Source organism: Salmo salar, chromosome 19, assembly GCF_965601325.2.
Source record: "Salmo salar chromosome 19, fSalSal1, whole genome shotgun sequence".
Classification (NCBI taxonomy): domain Eukaryota; kingdom Metazoa; phylum Chordata; class Actinopteri; order Salmoniformes; family Salmonidae; genus Salmo; species Salmo salar.
In genome coordinates, this window is record NC_138309.1 from 67,305,854 (window position 1) to 67,319,633 (window position 13,780).

The following is a 13,780-nucleotide window of genomic DNA, read 5'->3' on the forward strand; positions in this document are numbered from 1 at the left end:
GTCTCTCACTGTTCAAATAAACTTACCATTAAAATTATAGACTGATCATTTATTTGTCAGTGGGCAAACGTACAAAATCAGCAGGGGATCAAATACTTTTTTCCCTCACTGTACATACTACCTCAACTAACCGGTGCCACTGCACATTGACTCTGTGGTACCCCCCTGTATTATGTCTTGCTAATGTTATTTTACTGCTGCTCTTTAACTACAAATATACATAAACAATCTTTGTCAATTTATTGAGGCCACCAGACAGCCCTTTTCATTATGTAGTCTACAGCATACATGATTATTCAATAATACATTTTAACAAATTTCAAATGCAAGCTTCATAATTAAATGATTAATTTTAAGCAATTTTGACATACCAAAAGACCAGAAGGCCTATGCTAGTAATTGTTGCTTGATTTTTTATTTTATTTATTTGATTTATTTCACCTTTATTTAACCAGGTAGGCAAGTTGAGAACAAGTTCTCATTTACAATTGCGACCTGGCCAAGATAAAGCAAAGCAGTTCGACAACATACAAAAACACAGAGTTACACATGGAGTAAAACAACATACAATCAATGATGCAGTAGAAGAAAAAAAAATAAGACTATATACAATGTGAGCAAATGATGTGAGATAAGGGAGGTAAAGGCAAAAAAAATGCCATGGTGGCAAAGTAAATAAAGTATAGCAAGAAAAACACTGGAATGGTAGATTTGTAGTTTGAAGAAAGTTCAGAGATAAAATATAAATAATATGATGCAAAGGAGCAAAATAAATTAAATAAATAAATACAGTAGGGGAAGAGGTAGTATTTTGGGCTAAATTATAGATGGGCTATGTACAGGTACAGTGATCTGTGAGCTGCTCTGACAGCTGGTGCTTAAAGCTAGTGAGGGAGATAAGTGTTTCCAGTTTCAGAGATTTTTGTAGTTCGTTCCAGTCATTGGCAGCAGAGAACTGGAAGGAGAGACGACCAAAGGAGGAGTTGGCTTTAGGGGTGACCAGAGAGATATACCTGCTGGAGCAAGTGCTACAGGTGGGTGCTGCTATGGTGACCAGTGAGCGGAGATAAGGGGGGACTTTACCTAGCAGGGTCTTGTAGATGACCTGGAGCCAATGTGTTTGGCGACGATTATGAAGCGAAGGCCAGCCAACGAGAGCGTACAGGTCGCAGTGGTGGGTAGTATATGGGGCTTTGGTGACAAAACGGATGGCACTGTGATAGACTGCATCCAGCTTGTTGAGTAGGGTATTGGAAGCTATTTTGTAAATGACATCGCCGAAGTCGAGGATTGGTAGGATGGTCAGTTTTACGAGGGTATGTTTGGCAGCATGAGTGAAGGATGCTTTGTTGCGAAATAGGAAGCCAATTCGAGATTTCACTTTGGATTGGAGATGATTGATGTGAGTCTGGAAGGAGAGTTTACAGTCTAACCAGACACCTAGGTATTTGTAGTTGTCCACAAATTCTAAGTTAGAACCGTCCAGAGAAGTGATGCTGGACAGGCGGGCAGGTGCAGGCAGCGATCGGTTGAAGAGCATGCATTTAGTTTTACTTGTGTTTAGGAGCAGTTGGAGACCACGGAAGGAGAGTTGAATGGCATTGAAGCTCGTCTGGAGGGTTGTTAACACAGTGTCCAAAGAAGGGCCAGAAGTGTACAGAATGGTGTCGTCTGCGTAGAGGTGGATCAGAGATTCACCAGCAGCAAGAGCGACATCATTTATGTATACAGAGAAAAGAGTTGGCCCAAGAATTGAACCCTGTGGTACCCCCATAGAGACTGCCAGAGGTCCAGACAGTAGGCCCTCCGATTTGACACACTGAACTCTGTCAGAGAAGTAGTTGGTGAACCAGGCGACGCAATCGTTTGAGAAACCAAGGCTACTGAGTCTGCCGATGAGGATGTGGTGATTAACAGAGTCAAAAGCTTTGGCCAGGTCAATGAATACGGCACCACAGTATTGTTTCTTATAGATGGCGGTTACGATGTCATTTAGGACCTTGAGCGTGGCTGAGGTGCACCCATGACCAGCTCTGAAACCAGATTGCATAGCGGAGAGGGTGCGGTGGGATTCGAAATGGTCGGTAATCTGTTTGTTGACTTGGCTTTCGAAGACCTTAGAAAGGCAGGGTAGGATGGATATAGGTCTGTAGCAATTTGGGTCAAGAGTGTCACCTCCTTTGAAGAGGGGGATGACAGCAGCTGCTTTCCAATCTATGGGAATCTCAGACGACACGAAAGAGAGGTTGAACAGGCTAGTAATAGGGGTTGCAATAATTTCGGCAGATAATTTTAGAAAGAAAGGGTCCAGATTGTCAAGCCCAGCTGATTTGTAGGGGTCCAGATTTTTGATGACCCATTGCTGGTGAGCTTTCAAGGTAAACAGTTAATATTCTCGATCACCACTTTTTTATTTATTTTTATTTTGGAGCTGCATATTTATGGCAATTCTCTCTCGCTACAATTTGACAGTTTTCAAACTTTTTGACCCATGACATCCAAAAAAAAGAGTGGTTCAAAACTTGCAGCCCACACACATGCACGAGCGTGCAAATGTAGCCTGTCATTACAGCCATAAACAGTAACGCATTTTCAAAACTCAAGATACAGAAATAAACTGTGTTTTACACCTGCACATGACACCCAAAAGTAATTTTTACATTTTGAATGCTTATGTAACCGATGTGCACGCAAATAGTGTTTCAATCGGTGAAGTCACTCGCTCTGAGACCGTGAAGCAGTTGTTCCCCTTGCTCTGCAAGGGCCCTGGCTTTTGTGGAGCGATGGGTAACGATGCTTCGAGGGTGGCTGTGGTCGATGTGTGCAGAGGGTCCCTGGTTTGAGCCCAGGTAGGGGCGAGGAGAGGGACGGAAGGTATACTGTTACACTTAGCAGGACAGGAAAATGCTTCACTCACTTATAAAGAGAACATCTCTGGTCATGTCTTCTGCCTCTGATCTGGCAGACTCACTAAACACACATGCTTCATTTGTAAATTATGTCTGTGTTTGAGTGTGCCCCTGGCTAGCCGTAAATTTTAAAAACCCATTGTGCCGTCTGATTTGCTTAATATAGGGAATTTGAAATTATTTATACTTTTACTTTGATACTTAAATATATTTTAGTAATTACATTTACTTTAGATACATGAGTATTATTTAAACTAAATACTTTTAGACTTTTTCTCAAGTAGTATTTTACTGGGTGACTTTCACTCTTACTTGAGTCATTTTCAAACAACAAGCAATGCAGATGTAGAAATGTTTATGCAACTTGATTGGAGTCCACCTGTAGTAAATTCAATGATTCTATTGTTCAAACTGCAGATTGCTCTGCTGATTCCAATTGCAGTCTGTTTTCATTAAAGACCCAGTGCAGTAAAAAAACATGCTTTTCCTGTATTTTAACCTATATAGTATTTCCACGCTATGAGGTTTGAATAATACTGTGAAAATGATGATAATGCCCTTTTAGTGTAAGAGCTGTTTGAAAAGACCGGCTGAAATTTCAGCCTGTTTTGGTGGGATGGAGTTTTGGCCTGCCTGGTGACATCACCAGGCAGTAAATTAGTTAATAGACCCATTCTTTTTTAAATTAAAAAATAAATAATATTTCACATTTATTTAACCAGGTAGGCTAGCTGAGAACAAGTTCTCATTTACAACTGCGACCTGGCCAAGATAAAGCAAAGCAGTTTGACACATACAACACAGAGTTACAGATGGAATAAACAAACACACAGTCAATAATACAGTAGAAAAAGTCTATATACAGTGTGTGCAAATGAGGTAAGTTAAGGGAGGTAAGGCAATAAAATAGGCCATAGTGGCAAGGTAATTACGATATAGCAATTAAACACTGGAGTGATAGATGTGCAGAAGATGAATGTGCAAGTAGAGATACTGGGGTGCAAAGGAACAAAATAAAGAAATAAATACAGTATGGGGATGAGGTAGTTGGATGGGCTATTTACAGATGTACAGGTGCAATGATCTGTGAGCTGCTCTGACAGCTGGTGCTTGAAGTTAGTGAGGGAGATATGAGTCTCCAGCATCAGTGATTTTTGCAGTTTGTTCCAGTCATTGGCAGCAGTGAACTGGAAGGAAAGGCGGCCAAAGGGGGAATTGGCTTTGGGGGTGACCAGTGAAATATATCATGCTGCGGGTGGGTGCTGCTATGGTGATCAGTGAACTGAGATAAGGCAGGGCTTTACCTAGCAAAGACTTATAGATGACCTGGAGCCAGTGGGTTTGGCAACGAGTATGAAGCGAGGGCCAGCCAACGAGAGCGTACAGGTCGCAGTGGTGGGTAGTATATGGGGCTTTGGTGACAAAACGGATGGCACTGTGTTAGATTGCATCCAATTTGTTGAGTAGAGTGTTGGAGGCTATTTTGCAATGTGCTTAATATGGCTTAATGTGGGTCTGGAAGGAGAGTTTACAGTCTAACCAGACACCTAGGTATTTGTAGTTGTCCACATATTCTAGGTCAGAACCGTCCAGTAGTGATGCTGGATGGGCAGGCAGGTTGAAGAGCATGCATTTAGTTTTACTTGCATGTAAGAGCAGTTGGAGGCCACGTAAGGAGAGTTGTATGGCATTGAAGCTCCAATAAGAAAGAGTTCCAAACCTGTCTGCCAATAACAGATACTTTTCAGTTTTCCCCTCCGCACTCGGACCACTCCCAGACAGTCTTAGCATAATTCTTGCTTGAGAAATTCCTCTTTGCTAGGAAGCTATTTTTGTTTCATTTTGAGCATTTTAATTGAAAACAATCACAGTAAGGTACTTCGTTGTTACCCTCAAACAGTAGCGGTGCATAGATAAAATCACTGGTGAAGCCAAGCCAGAGTTATTACAACCTATGTTGTAATAATTGTGGTGTTTGCTCTATAACCCATTGGTCCGTGATACTGTATACAATAAGGCAGAGAAAACAAATAGACAAAAGCCACGCAGTGGCGGAATAAATTCAACCACGTGTGTTTTATCACAAAACCGGAGAACAACATCTGTCTGGTGAAGTCCACAAAGCCAATATTGCATGTAAGAAATAGTTACATGACCTACACAGCATGGTCAATCAACAGTGGTGTAAAAAGTACCCAATTGTCATACTTGAGTAAAAGTAAAGATAACTTAATAGAAAATGACTGAACTGAAAGTCACCCAGTAAAATCCTACTTGGGTAAAAGTATTTGGTTTTAAATCTAAAAAGTAATTGTATACTTAAAAACCTCTCTTGGGTAGGGGGCAGTATTTTCACCTCCGGATGAAAAGCGTGCCCAAAGTAAACTGCCTGTTACTCAGGCCCAGAAGCTAAGATATGCATATAATTGGTAGATTTCAGGCTTTTATTTTGAAAAACGGCGAGTAAAAAGCCATTTTGGTCAGAGGACAGAGGAAGTATGCAGACCTGATTTTGGCGCCCTCCCGTGAGCGCGCCGTTTGTTACTTTTCCTTTCTATTGAAAACGGTATTGTCCGGTTGAAATATTATTGATTATAAAGACAATAAACAACCTGAGGATTAATTATAAACATTGTTTGACATGTTTTCGACGAACTTTACCAGTACTTTTAGTATTTATTCGTCTGCCTGTTGTGACCGCCTTGGAGTCATTGGATTACTGAACAAAATGCGCCAACAAAACAGAGTTTTTGGGACATAAAGACTTTATCGAACAAAGTGAACATTTACTGTGTAACTGTGAGTCTTGTGAGTGCAACCATATGAAGATCATCAAAGGTAAGTGATTAATTTTATCGCTATTTCTGACTTTAGTGACTCCTCTACTTGGCTGGTAAATGTTTGTATGCTTTTTTACACGGGGCGCTGTCCTCAGATAATCGCATGGTATGCTTTCACCGTAAAGCCTTTTTGAAATCTGACAAAGTGGCTGGATTAACAAGAAGTTAATCTTTAAGTCGATGTATAACACTTGTATATTTTATGAATGCTTATTATGTGTATTTCTGTACTTTGAATTTGGCGCTCTGCAATTTCACCCGGATGTTGGCCAGGTGGGACGCTAGCGTCCAACATACCCTAGAGAGGTTGTATCAAAAGTAAAATAATAAATCATTTCAAATTCCTTAAGCAAACCAGATGCACCTTTTATTTATTTTTTGATGTTAGCCAGGGGGACACTCCAACCCTCAGACATAATTTAAAAATGTGTTTAGTGAGTCTGCCAGATCAGAGGCAGTAAGGATGACATCTTGATAAGTGTGTGAATTAGATCATTTTCCTGTCCTGCTAAGCTTTAAAAATATAAAGAGTACTTCTGGGTGTCAGGGAAAATGTATGGAGTAAATAGTACATAATTTCCTTTAGGAATGTAGTGAAGTAAAAGTATAAAGTTGTCAAATATAAATAGTAAAGTACAGATACCCCAAAAAAACGACTTAAGTAGTACTTTCAAGTATTTTTACTTAAGTACTTTACATCACTGTCAATCAAGTTAATGTAAACAACTATTGTTTTTGGACCATGTAGAGTTGTCAGCACAAAGAAAACAGGAGCACTGCCTCCGCTATTCCAGCACCATTTCAACTTAAACATTTCAACATCATCAAATCAACTAGGCTATATGCTTAGCTTAATAAAGTGAAAACTTATAGATGCCAAAAACTATTTGGTTCAATCAACATTGCTAAATATCATGTGGCTGTCCTTGGTACTGATTTTTTTTTGTGTGTGTGTGTGTGTGTGTGTGTGTGTGTGTGTGTGTGTGTGTGTGTGTGTGTGTGTGTGTGTGTGTGTGTGTGTGTGTGTGTGTGTGTGTGTGTGTGTGTGTGTGTGTGTGTGTGTGTGTGTGTGTGTGTGTGTGTGTGTGTGTGTGTGTGTGTGTGTGTGGGTAGAGTTCAGTGTGTGTGTATAGAGTCAGTGCAATAGAGTTTGTTCAAAAAAGGGTCAATGCAGATAGTCCGGGTAACTTTTTGATGAGCTATTTAGCAGCTTGGGGGTAGAATCAGTTCAGGGTCCAGTTGGTTCTAGACTTGGTGCACTGGTACCGCTCATTTGCTCACATTGTATATAGTCTTATTTTTTTCTACTGTATCATTGATTGTATGTTGTTTTACTCCATGTGTAACTCTGTGTTTTTGTATGTTGTCGAACTGCTTTGCTTTATCTTGGCCAGGTCGCAATTGTAAATGAGAACTTGTTCTCAACTTGCCTACCTGGTTAAATAAAGGTGAAATAAATAAATAAAATACATTTTCCAATTATGTTCCTATTTTACAAGTCAAAAAAATTGAGAACCTTTCATAATGTTGCCAAACAAAGACTCTGAGACTCCCTGTCTCTGCCAGTCTGTCCCTGCATATCTGTCCCCAACTCTGCTGTCTGTGTGCCATCTGTTGCCTGCTCTGCCTAATGACATCATTGTGAAACATTTCCATTAGAATTTCATTTCTTTCTTATGAACATTTTATCGACTAGTCTTTGAGATATTAGGCTACTAGGGTTCTTACTTTGCGTTTTGGTGTACAGAAAAATACTCTGATCTTTTATTTTTCTCCGTCTTTTATTTTTCTGCCATTTTTCTATCTGGCTGGCTGGCTACACACACACAGTGTGTAGGTTATTTACAGTAGGAGATGGGCTTCTATCATCTTATCTTGTATCATTCTATTTGGGCTTCGATCTAAAAGGTAGCTAGCAAATGTGAAACGGATTAAAATGACAAGAGTTGACAGCTGTATGAGTTCACCATTTACACAACATATGCTGCAACCTTTTGTAATTTTAATAGTTTGTTTCATATTGGCTGGCTTCCAACAATAGCTGAATTTGCAAAGCAAGCGAGCACCAATTCCGTTTCAGTGGTGTTTGCTATAATCTTTGCTACCCGGGTTAAATAAAATAAATAAATAAAAGTTCCCTTACGACAATTTAGCTTTTGCAACGAGACCATTAAATATATTTAAGACAATGGTAGAAGAGAGTGTAGGTCTGTTCAGTTTGGACTTCAGTTTATCGCTAACCTTATCACAGGGATTTTGAAGCACTAACTTACATCATCTGCATGTTGATTTCGGAATAAATTGACGATAGCAAAGATTCCATCTTTGACGAGGCCACATAAATGGAATAGGTACTAGCTAGCTTAATAGTTAATATTTGCGCGCTAGCTCTGCATATTCAGCTAGTGTGTGTGCGCGATTGACTGGATTAACCTCACGTCAGTTACGTTCATTGAGTGCCTTTCAGACAGTAGATACGACCTCTACGTTACCTTGCCAGTGGATCAAAAAATTGTGAGGCAAAGGGTGGGGGGGTCGCAATCTCTTTGAAACTTAAAAACGCGCTATTAAGTGTCTATAATCAGTACAATTGCTTTCATTGCGTATTATTAATATTATTTAAATTACATAGTTATGTTTCAGTGATATATTGCGGGGGACAAATCATATTTTTCCCAGGAAGGGGGGGTCGTGTCCCCCCGTCCCCCCCGGGATTTCCGCCCCTGTATACGAAGGAAATGTATCGCGGTGCATGAGGCAAATGCTGGCCACACCAGATACTGACTGGTTTTCTAATCCAGGCCCCTACCTTTTTATTTTTAAGGTATCTGTGACCACCGTTCCCAGTCATGTGAAATCCATAGATTAGGGCCTAATTCATTCATTTCAATTGACTGGTTTCCTTATGAACTGTAACTCAGTAAAATCGTTGAATTGGTTGCATGTTGCATTTTATATTTTTGTTCAGTATACATCTAGGATACATATGGAACTTCATACATCTCAGGCCAGTGGCACAATGTATAGATTTATGGTTAGACCAGAATTTCCTTTATAATCATTGGCCTGTACAAATCCAAATCTCCATCCATGACTTATGAAAGAGGCCGATTTGAGCTAGCTAGATACTGCAGGACAACAACATAAGCAGACCAAGAACAGACAAGTTTTCTTTCTAACAATTAAGTTTCGCTTTTGATGTGATTTGATTGGTGTGAAGCTAAATCTAGATTGTGCTTTTTTGAGGGGTGGTTTTTGCTGTGCCAGCTCAATGCTGATTGGCTAATTCTTATATTTTTTTTTCATTAAGGGAGGCTAAATGCTAGCTGGCATCAATCAATGAAATGCTACGGGTGGCAAAATGTCAAACTCTTTTTGGCCAGACAACATCCAATACATGGGCTACACCTCATGAGACAGCGGTGTTTCCCTCGCTCGGAGATAGATTCAGCCACTAGGGTATTGAAGCTAAATCATAAAAACACAGACACAAAAGAGATTATTTTACAAAATCACTTTTCCTGAGCAATTGTAGCTTAGTATTTGTATTAATTTTATACAGTTGTTTTTGCTCATCTTCTTTCAAGGGTGGCAATAATTTTGGACCTGACTGTATTAGCAGTAAAATCTACCATTCAATTCTGTCAACATCTTTAAATTGTCTGAAAATATTTGATTTGATTTAGTTTAAGAATTTTCTCAAACCTGTATTATTCTACAAAAATATGTGTATAATCAAATAAGTGGATTTAACACTAGCTACTATGGCCTGTTACCAATCTGTTACTCAAGTATCAAATCTGTTATCACAGCTCTTTGCATGAGGGGGATGTGTGAAACTTACTCCTCAGCCTGAAGTGTCACCACTTGCGCTGCTGAATAGCTAGCTTTTCTCTGGTGTGACTGGTAAGACGCATCTGGAGGGTTATCCCGTGTGTTTTCCAGGCAGAGGTCCTGGGTTCAAGCCTTGGTATGAGGTGAATCAGGAGGACACGGTACTCGCTAAGCAAAATAAGAATTTGTTCTTAACCCTTGTGTAGTCTTATCATTCTGTATACTCCCCTTGTCCAAAGGGTAAAAAATGACCCGCCTTCACTAAACCCCTAAAATAAAGCAGCCTAATTGAATTTTAAACCCCAAATCTATTTTGCATGAAGAAACAACCTGTCATTCATCACAAACTTTGTGAATATCTGGGTTTTCTCTTCACAATGCCGAAAGACTGCATTTTTTTATTTCATTTTTAATTTTTATTTCACCTTTATTTAAGCAGTTAGGCCAGTTGAGAACAAGTTCTCATTTACAACTGTGACCTGGCCAAGATAAAGCAAAGCAGTGCGACAAAAACAACAACACAGAGTTACACATGGGATAAACAAACGTAGTCAATAAAACAATAGAAAATCGGTATACAGTGTGTGCAAATGAAGTAAGGAGGTAAGGCAATGAATAGGCCAAAGTGGTAAAGTAATTACATTTTAGCAATTAACACTGGAGTTATAGATGTGCAGATGAGGATGTGCAAGTAGAAATACTGGGGTGCAAAAGAGCAGAAAAAAACAATAACAAATATGTGGATGAGGTAGGTAGTTGGTTGGATGGGCTATTTACAGATGGGCTGTGTAAAGCTGCAGCGATCGATAAGCTGCTCTGACAGCCGATGCTTGAAGTTAGTGAGGGAGATAAACAATTGAAGTCGGAAGCTTACATACACCTTAGCCAAATACATTTAAACTCAGTTTTTCACAATTCCTGACATTTAATCCTAATAAATATTCCCTGTCTTAGGTCAGTTAGGATGACCACTTTATTTTAAGAATATGAAATGTCAGAATAATAGTAGAGAGAATGATTTATTTCAGGTTTTATTTCTTTCATCACATTCCAAGTGGGTCAGAAATGTACATACACTCAATTAGTATGTGGTAGCATTGCCTTAAACAATTTAAACTTGGGTAAAACGTTTCAGGTGGACTTCGACAAGCTTCCCACAATAAGTTGGGTGAATTCAGGCCCATTCCTCCTGACAGAGCTGGTGTAACTGAGTCAGGTTTGTAGGCCTCCTTGCTCGCACACGCCTTTTCAGTTCTGCCCACAAATGTTCTATAGGATTGAGGTCAGGGCTTGTGATGGCCACTCCAATACCTTGACTTTGTTGTCCTTAAGGCATTTTGCCACAACTTTGGAAGTATGCTTGGGGTCATTGTACATTTGGAAGACCCATTTGCGACCAAGCTTTAACTTCTTGACTGATGTCTTGAGATGTTGCTTCAATATATCCACATAATTTTCCTCCCTCATTATGCCATCTATTTTGTGAAGTGCACCAGTCCCTCCTGCTGCAAAGCACCCCCACAACATGATGCTGCCACCCCCGTGCTTCACGGTTGGGATGGTGTTCTTCGGCTTGCAAGCCTCCCCCTTTTTCCTCCAAACATAATGATGGTCATTATGGCCAAACAGTTCTATTTTTGTTTCATCAGACCAGAGGACATTTCTCCAAAAAGTACCATCTTCGTCCCCATGTGCAGATGCAAACCGTAGTCTGGCTTTTTTATGGCGGTTTTGGAGCAGTGGCGTCTTCCTTGCTGAGCGGCCTTTCAGGTTATGGGACGATATAGGACTCATTTTTCTATGGATATAGATACTTTTGTACCTGTTTCCTCCAGCATCTTCACAAGGTCCTTTGCTGTTGTTCTGGGATTGATTTGCACTTTTCACACCAAAGTACATTCATCTCTAGGAGACAGAATGCGTCTCCTTCCTCAGCAGTATGACAGCTGTGGGGTCCCATGGTGTTTATACTTGCGTACTATTGTTTGTACAGATGAACGTGGCACCTTCAGGCATTTGGAAATTGCTCCCAAGGATGAACCAGACTTGTGGTGGTCTACAAACATTTTTGTGAGGTCTTGGCTGATTTCTTTTGATTTTCCCATGATGTCAAGCAAAGAGGCATTGAGTTTGAAGGTAGGCCTTGAAATACATCCACAGGTACACCTCCAATTGACTCAAATTATGTCAATTAGCTTATCAGAAGCTTCTAAAGCCAAGACATCATTTTCTGGATTTTTCCAAGCTGTTTAAAGGCACAGTCAACTGTATGTTAACTTCTGACTCACTGGAATTGTGATACAGTGAATGATAAGTGAAATAATCTGATTGTAAATAATTGTTGGAAAAATTACTTGTATCCTAACCGACTTGCCAAAACTATAGTTTGTTAACAAGACATTTGTGGAGTGGTTGAAAAACAAGTTTTAATGACTTCAACCTAAGTGTATGTAAACTTTCGACTTCAACTGTAAGTCTCCAACTTCAGTGACTTTTGCAATTCGTTCAAGTCATTGGCAGCAGAGAACTGGAAGGAAAGGCGGCCAAATGAGGTGCTGGCTTTGGGGATGACCAGTGAAATATACCTGCAGGAGCACGTGTTATGGGTAGGTGTTGCTATGGTGATCAGTGAGCTGAGATAAGGCGGGGCTTTACCTGGTAAATACTTATAGATGACCTGGAGCCAGTGGGTTTGGCGACGAATATGTAGCGAGGACCAGCCAATGAGAGCAGACAGGTCGCAATGGTGGGTAGTATATGGGGCTTTGGTGACAAAACGGATGGCACTGTGATAGACTGCATCCAATTTGCTGAATGAAGTGTTGGAGGCTATTTTGTAAATGACATCGCCGAAGTCAAGGATCAGCAGGATAGTCAGTTTTATGAGGGTATGTTTGGCAGCATGAGTGAAGGAGGCCTTGTTGCGAAATAGGAAGACGATTCTAGATTTAATTTTGGATTGGAGATGCTTAATATGAGTCTGGAAGGAGAGTTTACGGTCTAGCCAGACACCTAGGTATTTGTAGTTGTCCACATATTCTAAGTCAGAACCGTCCAGAGTAGTGATGCTAGGTGGGCGGGCGGGTGCGGGCAGCGATCGGTTGAAGAGCATGCATTTAGTTTTACTAGCATTTAAGAGCAGTTGGAGGCCACATAAGGAGTGTTGTGTGGCATTGAAGCTCATTTGGAGGTTTGTTAACACCGTGTCCAAAGAAGGGCCAGATGTATACAGAATGGTGTCGTCTGCGTAGAGGGGGATCAAATAATCACCCGCAGCAAGAGCGACATCATTGATAAATACAGAGAAAAGAGTTGGGCTGAGATTTGAACCCTGTGGCACCCCATAGAGACTGCCAGAGGTCCAGACAACAGGCCCTCCGATTTGACACACTGAACTCTATCTGAGAAGTAGTTAGTGAACCAGGCGAGGCAGTCATTAGAGAAACCAAGGCTGTTGAGTCTGCTGATAAGTATACGGTGATTGACAGAGTCGAAAGCCTTGGCCAGGTTGATGAAGACGGCTGCACAGTACTGTTTTTTTATCGATGGTGGTTATGATACTGTTTAGTACGGTGGGATTCAAGATGGTCGGTGATCTGTTTGTTCACTTGGCTTTCGAAGACTAGAAAGGCAGGGCAGGGTGGATATAGGTCTGTAACAGTTTGGGTCTAGAGTATCTCCCCCTTTGAAGAGGGGGATGACCGCGGCCACTTTCCAATCTTTAGGAATCTCGGACAATACAAAAGAGGTTGAACAGACTAGTAATAGGGGTTGCGAAAATGGCGGCAGATAATTTTAGGAAGAGAGGGTCAAGATTGTCTAGTCCAGCTGATTTGTAGGGATCCAGATTCTGCAGCTCTTTCAGGACATCAGCAGTCTGGATTTGGGTGAAGGAGAAGTGTGGGGGGGGGGGGGGGGGGGCTTCGGGCCAGTTACTGCGGGGGGTGCAGAGCTGTTGGCCGGGGTTGGGGTAGCCAGGTGGAAAGCGTGGCCAGCCGTAGAGAAATGCTTATTGAAATTCTCGATTATCGTGGATTTATCGGTGGTGCCAGTGTTTCCTAGCCTCAGTGCAGTGGGCAGCAGAGAGGAGGTGCTCTTATTCTCCATGGACTTTATAGTGTCCCAAAACTTTTTGGAATTAGTGTTGCAGGATGCAAATTTTTGTTTGAAAAAGCTAGCCTTTCCTTTCCTAACTGA